Raw genomic sequence first — 6902 nt, forward strand, 5'->3', positions numbered from 1 at the left:
TGTGAGCCTTCATGTGGTTGTTGGGAATTGAATTGGGCTCCCTATAGTCGCTTCGGTCAACTCCACTCACTCAGTCACTGCTTGTTCTGGCCCAAAGCTTTATTTATTATTACACATAATTACAAACTGTAGCTGTCTTCAGACACACCAGAAGAGGGCATCAGATCTCATTACAGTTTGTTGCGAGCCACCATGTTGTTGCTGGGATTTGAACTCAGGACCTTTGGAGAGCAATCAGTGCTCTTACCCACTGAGCCATCTCACCAGCCCCTTGAATGTTTTAACTAGAAAAAATGTTAAATTTCTGATTTGATCATTTCATAGTGCATATACATATCAAAACATCACACTGTACCTATAATCCACATGGTTAATGTTAAATAAAAATAAAATAAACTTAAATATATATTAAGGGATACAAAGGACTTTATTCATTTCTAGAAGCTCTGGGGGAATGTTTTAGTTAGGGTTTTCATTGCAGTAATAAAAAGCCATGACCGCCGGGCAGTGGTGGCGCACGCCTTTGATCCCAGCACTTGGAAGGCAGAGGCAGGCGGATTTCTGAGTTCGAGGCCAGCCTGGTCTACAGAGTGAGTTCCAGGACAGCCAGGGATATACAGAGAAACCCTGTCTCGAAAAGCAAAACAACAAAACAACAACAACAACAACAACAACAAAAGATGCCCCTCAGCCTTGCCTATAGGCCAGTCTGATGGAGGCATTTTCTCAGCTGAGATTGTTTCCTCTCAGATGACTCTAGTTTGTGTCAGGTTGACAGCTAACCAGCAGAGGGAGGATCCACCTTTATGACTACAGACTTCGTTTTCTTGTTTTGTTTTTGTTTACTTCTAGAACTTTACTTCAACATAACTGTGCATACGGAATACATTCAATATTAGCTAATAAAATGCAATTATGGTTAAGTTATTCCATACAATTTTGGCCAGAAACTTGGTACATGGTTTACAATTAAAAAGAAAAAGCAATTGAGTTTACGTTTATCTATCACAGATGTATAAAACAAATCATCCATCAAATGCTGCTGAAGAAGGTGGCAGAACCTTAAGACCGCAGCCTTCTTGAGGCTGCCTGTGTTCCTTTCAGACCAGCGCCACTTCAACTGCCACCACCATGTCACAGCTTCTCCCATCCTTACTTTCCTGCCTTCCTCTTATAAGGACTGGGAGTCCATCCACATGATCCAGAAAAATCTTCCCATCTCTAGATTACCAATTTGATAATATCTGCAATGTCATCTCCTGTTACCTTAAGAGAATCAGTGACAGCCGGGCGGTGGTGGTGCACACCTTTAATCCCAGCACTTGAGAGGCAGAAGCAGGCGGATTTCTGAGTTCAAGGCCAGCCTGGTCTACAGAGTGAGTTCCAGGACAGCCAGGGCTATACAGAGAAACCCTGTCTCGAAAAACCAAAAAAAAAAAAAAAAAAAAAAGAATCAGTGATAGGTTTGCGACATTAGGAAGTGAATATCTGGGAGGATTGTTGTGGCCTGAATGTTCCCATGGCCCATAGGCCAGTTCCTGGTTCAGAAATTTAATCTTCAGTACAATGGTATTGCAAAGTGTGGGCTCCTGGAAATTCTTTACCTCCAGTCTTGTGAATGGACTAATAATGTTAGCGGAAAAGGAGTGCACTCTCTTCTGCTCTTCTTCCACATTAGTACATTGTTTCTTTTTTTCACCTTTCACCTTCTGCCTCACCAGGACTTGGTGCAGCAAGTTGGCTATTGTAGTTTTCATAGAAAGTGTCTCCCCAATGGCTCAAGTAGAGAAGACTTGATCCCTAGGTTGTTAAGTCCAATCATTGACACAGCCATGAACTCTGCCTTCACTGGTGGATCAATCCATAGATGTATTCTCTATCTGATGGCATTATTGGGAGAGCATGGAAACTAGGAGATGAGCCCTGGGTGGAAGATGCAGATTGTTGGAAATGTGTCTTAGGAGCTAGAGCTTGCCTCAGGTCCCTCATTCAGCATCTTTGCTTCATAGTTGTTATGATGTGAGCAGCTATCCTCTGTCATGACATTGCTGCTTTGCCTCAGGTATGCAGCAAAGGAGAATTAATGTACAGGTTCTCACCAGGAGCCAGACCCCAGTGCTTTAATCTTAGACTTCTCAGCCTCCAGAACTATAAGGAATACGTTTCCATTATTTATACATTATCCAGTCCCACATAATTTGTTATAGCAGCACAAAATAGATTAAGATGGAGGAGGGACAGTATTTAGTCTGTGACACCACCACCCCTCATTTCCAGAGGATAGGTTCTTTGCAGTTTTCTGGAATAATTTCTGAATTTAGCTACCATGCACACTTCATATGCATGATGGTGCTGATTTACAACTGATTTACAACTGTCTTTTTAGGCTCTCTTGTATGTTATTTCCATTAGTCTTTCCTTGAAAGTATACATATACTCCACAGTGACCACCTAAATATAGCCTTCAGGTATATTTAGAATATCCTTCCAGACTCATGCCCTCTTAACCAGGCAGTGCCATGGATTTGCTGTAGTCTGTCCCCTTCAAAATTAATGTTGAAATGTGGTCCGCAGTGTAACAAGCTCTGAGAGGTGGTGGTGGGATTCTTATGGGAGTGAATTCCCAGTCTTGAAGAACTGAATTAATTACCTGGAGAGTGGGCTGCTATAAACCAAGGCTGTCCTTGTTCTGCCTCTTCCTCAGGCACACATGCCCTTGTCCTTTCGCCTTCCACTGTGTTATGACAAGACACACCAGATACCGAACAGATGCCAGCACCTCGTTCTTGGGCTCTCCAGCTTCCAGCACTGTGAGCAGATTGAACTTCCATTCTTTCTAATTTACCCAGGTTTGGCTATTTTCTCATAGCAGCAGAAAAATGAAATAAGACAGGAAGACAGAGGCACAGAAGGGGAATGAGATCCAGTCAAGCAGTTGAAGTGACCTTCTTAATGTACCTTTATAGCACCAAGTTCCCCGTCTAAGCTGTCATTTTCTCCTAAAAAACTGGTAAGGGAGTGGTCCCAAGATGTCTTAGTCTGCAGGATTTTTATCAATAAACTGTAGTTGAGCCATTTTAGATGATACATTTATAATTGTTGGGCAATGTTCAGAAAGTATACTACCTCTTTAGCCAAAGGTGTTCAGTATACAAATGATCTGCATTTTAAAAACTTCATTTAGTCAGCATGACTATTAAAGTTCTCTGATTCTCAAAGTGCTACCTATGGACCAAAATGTGGATCCACCACAAATCTCTGGGCATGCTTACAAAGGATTTTCTCGATTATGTCAATTGAAGTGGAAAGACCCACGTTAACTGTAGGTGACAGAATTCTATGTGCTGGGGTTCTGAACTGCATAAAAAAGAGAAAGCTAGATAGGCATCAACATTTATTGCTCTCTGCTTCCTGACTGTGGATGCAATTGTGACCAGCCATTTCCTGTTCCTGCCATCTCCCCTTCTCCTCCACAATAGTAAAACCTGTGCACTGTGCATCAAAATAAACCTTTCTCCCTTAAGTTGTGTTTGTCAGGTATTTTGCCACAGCAGAGAGACAAATAACTAATACAGTCTCTTAATGTTTTAGGCAAGTTTCCAAAGTAAAACATTTAAAGGTCATTTGTCTTTATATGCAACCATTCTGATTCTTTTTGAGGTGGGATTTTGCTACATGGCCTAGGATGGTCCTTAATTCTCTGTGTCACCCAGACTGACCACAAGCACTCAGTAGTCCTCCTGCCTCACCCTTGTACATACAGAGATTATAGGCATGCATTATCACATCTGGCATTCTTCTGATTGTAAAATAAACTCTTAGACATTGTAAAACTTAATCTAGAATCATTTTGTTAAATACTTAATCCTCATTATATACTTTCAGTGAAATGTGTTATTTAAGAAATAATCTCCTGGCTTTTCATTGTTCTGGCCTGATCATTGCATTTTAGTAACTGAGAATTAACTGGAGGGTTCCAAAAAAGTCAGAGATTGTGTGATGAGGCTGACTGCCAGAACTACTGCTTTCCACTGTCTCCAGTGAATCTTGGCTACAGTGGCTTTGATTAATGAGAAGCAGGTGGTTTACAAACTTGTTTTCCCATATAAGAACTGTTATAGTTTTTGTTTGTTTTGCTTATTTTTTTTTTGTGTGTGTGTGTCCATCTGTCTGCTATCTGTCTTTCTGTTTATAATATATGTGTGAAAACTTCTCAGGAGTCAGTTATTTCCTTCTACTGTGTTTTGGAGGGAGGATGTCTCTGAAACTCTGTATTACAGGTTTGCTGTCCTGCAAGCCTCTGGGCCATTCTTCAATCTCTGCCTCTCATCTCAAAACCCACTTGCTAATTCCATGTTGACTGAGGACCTCTGGCTTGCAGTTGTGAGGGGTGTTATGGATGGAAAAAGCCACCAGAGAAAGATGGAAGCACTAGAAACAAACACCAGCTACTTTGCAATCTTGTCAAAGGTCAACCCTGTGTGTTTATTACAGGGTTTCTCACTGATGATACATTTTCCTTTTTGATTATGTTGACAACATGATCTGTAGGTTCATATTTGAAACCAGCTCAAGCTACATATTTTTTTGTTACTGTATGCATCCCAGTAACTGCTTCTTTTCCTACTGAGATGTTTAATGCCAGTGTGTATGACTTAGCACTAAATAGGTGTGCTTGTTAATGCTTGTTTCCAAGTTCCTCCAGGGAAAATTCTAAACTCAAGGCAACATGGATTCTCTTCAGTTTGAAATTCTCTTCAATATTTGATCCACTGGCCTCTTTGATTATTTTTTTTCCTAAGAGGGCATCAAATATTCCACAGAACGAACAACCAAGCTCTCAGCATTGTTATCGTGAAAACGGACGAAACTGTTATTGTAGACCACAGATGGCAGATACTAAGGCCTGGTCTAGAGAGTGAGTTCCAGGACAGCCAGGGCTACACAGAGAAACTCTGTCTCAAAACAAACAAACAAACAAACAAACAAACAAACAGGGTGAGGTCTGAAATTGGAAAGCATCCCACTAAACTTTCATACAAGTGACAATAAGCACTCAGTATTCCGCCAGCACAGACACCATACAAATTGAAGGATGCTTGCACTTCCTTCTGATTAGACAGTCTCTTTTTAATGTATTTAGTAGCCTCCTGTACTACCTTGAAATGAAATTTACAGGTGATAACCATATACCTCTGCACATAGTTGCAATAAATGGTATGATGAAGAAAAAAAAGAAATGCCTAATAAAATAACATGCATTTCGTAGTGCAAACCTTCAGGTATGGCAACATCAGAGAGCATAATAAAGTATTCCAATGCTTTATCATAGCATCACTATAAGTGACAGTTCAAGATGTAGACTAATGCAGGTGGGCCTCAGTAGCAGCTTTGTCCACAAAAAACACTACTAACCCTGTGGTGTTTGAGATTTCCCGACATGCTGAACAACTCCTGGAAAATTCTAATCAGAAGGAAGTGCAAGCATCCTTCAATTTGTATGGTGTCTGTGCTGGCAGAATACTGAGTGCTTATTGTCACTTGTATGAAAGTTTAGTGGGATGCTTTTCAATTTCAGACCTCACCCTGTTTGTTTGTTTGCTTGTTTGTTTTGAGACAGAGTTTCTCTGTGTAGCCCTGGCTGTCCTGGAACTCACTCTGTAGACCAGGCTAGCCTAGACCTCATACTTTTAAGTGTCAAAAGTTTTCTTCAGTTATGACTTTTTTTTTAATGCCATCATAGATTTCTAAAATTCTTTCAAACTTGAATGGTATCACCTCTCATTTAGAAGGTACAATTTAAAGTTAAGAAAGAAATTACAGTCAGATGGGGTGACCCAGGCCTATAAGTCCAGCATTTGAGAGATAGAAGCAGGAGAATTGAGTTTGAAGCCAGCCTGGGCTACATAGTGAGTCCTTGTCTCTCTGAGAGTCTACATGGATACATAACATCACAGACAGTTGACATGAATGTAGAAGTACAAGTGTGTGAAGGAACAAAAGGAATAATGGAGGAGGAGAGAAGGAAAGAGGAGGAAGGCAGGGCCCAGGTTGGGGGATGCTCAAAAGCAGTCCTATGTAACCCAGTAAGAAAAGTAAAATTTGAAAGGTTTTAGGTTTTTGTTTTTATTCACAACTGACAAAAACAACTTTATCTGTACCAGTCAAAAAATTGAAAACAACCAATGTAATCTCAAAAGCTACACAAAATTGTTGTAGCTACATCTTAATGGAATATCTTGTTTTTATTTTTGATTCTTTTTGAGTTTCACATCATGCACACTAATCCTGATCATTTCCCCATCTCTACATATCTACCCTCTGCCCTTGCAACCTCCCCTCACCAAAAATAAAAAATTAACAAAACAAAACAAAGCACAGAAAACATGTCATCATGGAAGCTGCAGTTTGTCACAGTGTGTCCCACAATATACCCTTTGGTTCACACATCTTTACTTGCAAAGGATCATTGCAATGAGTCATTGATCTGTTTTGAGGCCTCTGGCTACTCCTAGATACCCTGTTGTTGCTGTGTCATGGAGATCCTGCAGCTTTGGATCTGCAAGACTGGCTATTTCACATGCCCTAGCAGTTCATAGATGATGTAAATGTTGGGCCAACTCAAAGCTCTGGATCTGGGCCTGTGTGGTAGCTGGGTTAGTCAGCCTGCCACATCTCCTATGTACACACCACCAGGGCAAGCCCTGGCTAGCTCACCCAATGCTGCAGCTGGCAAGGGGTAGGACCAGCCCTCCTGCTCTTATACCCTGAGGGCCAGCTTACACGTGCACCCATCCCACCAGGACCAGCTCTAGTGTTCTGCCCAGTTGAGGCGCACTTTTCCAGAGTGCTGCAGCCAGTGAGGGACAGGGCCAGCTCTCCCACTCTGCTTTCATGACCTC

This window comes from Mastomys coucha, chromosome X, assembly GCF_008632895.1.
Source record: "Mastomys coucha isolate ucsf_1 chromosome X, UCSF_Mcou_1, whole genome shotgun sequence".
In the NCBI taxonomy this organism is placed as follows: domain Eukaryota; kingdom Metazoa; phylum Chordata; class Mammalia; order Rodentia; family Muridae; genus Mastomys; species Mastomys coucha.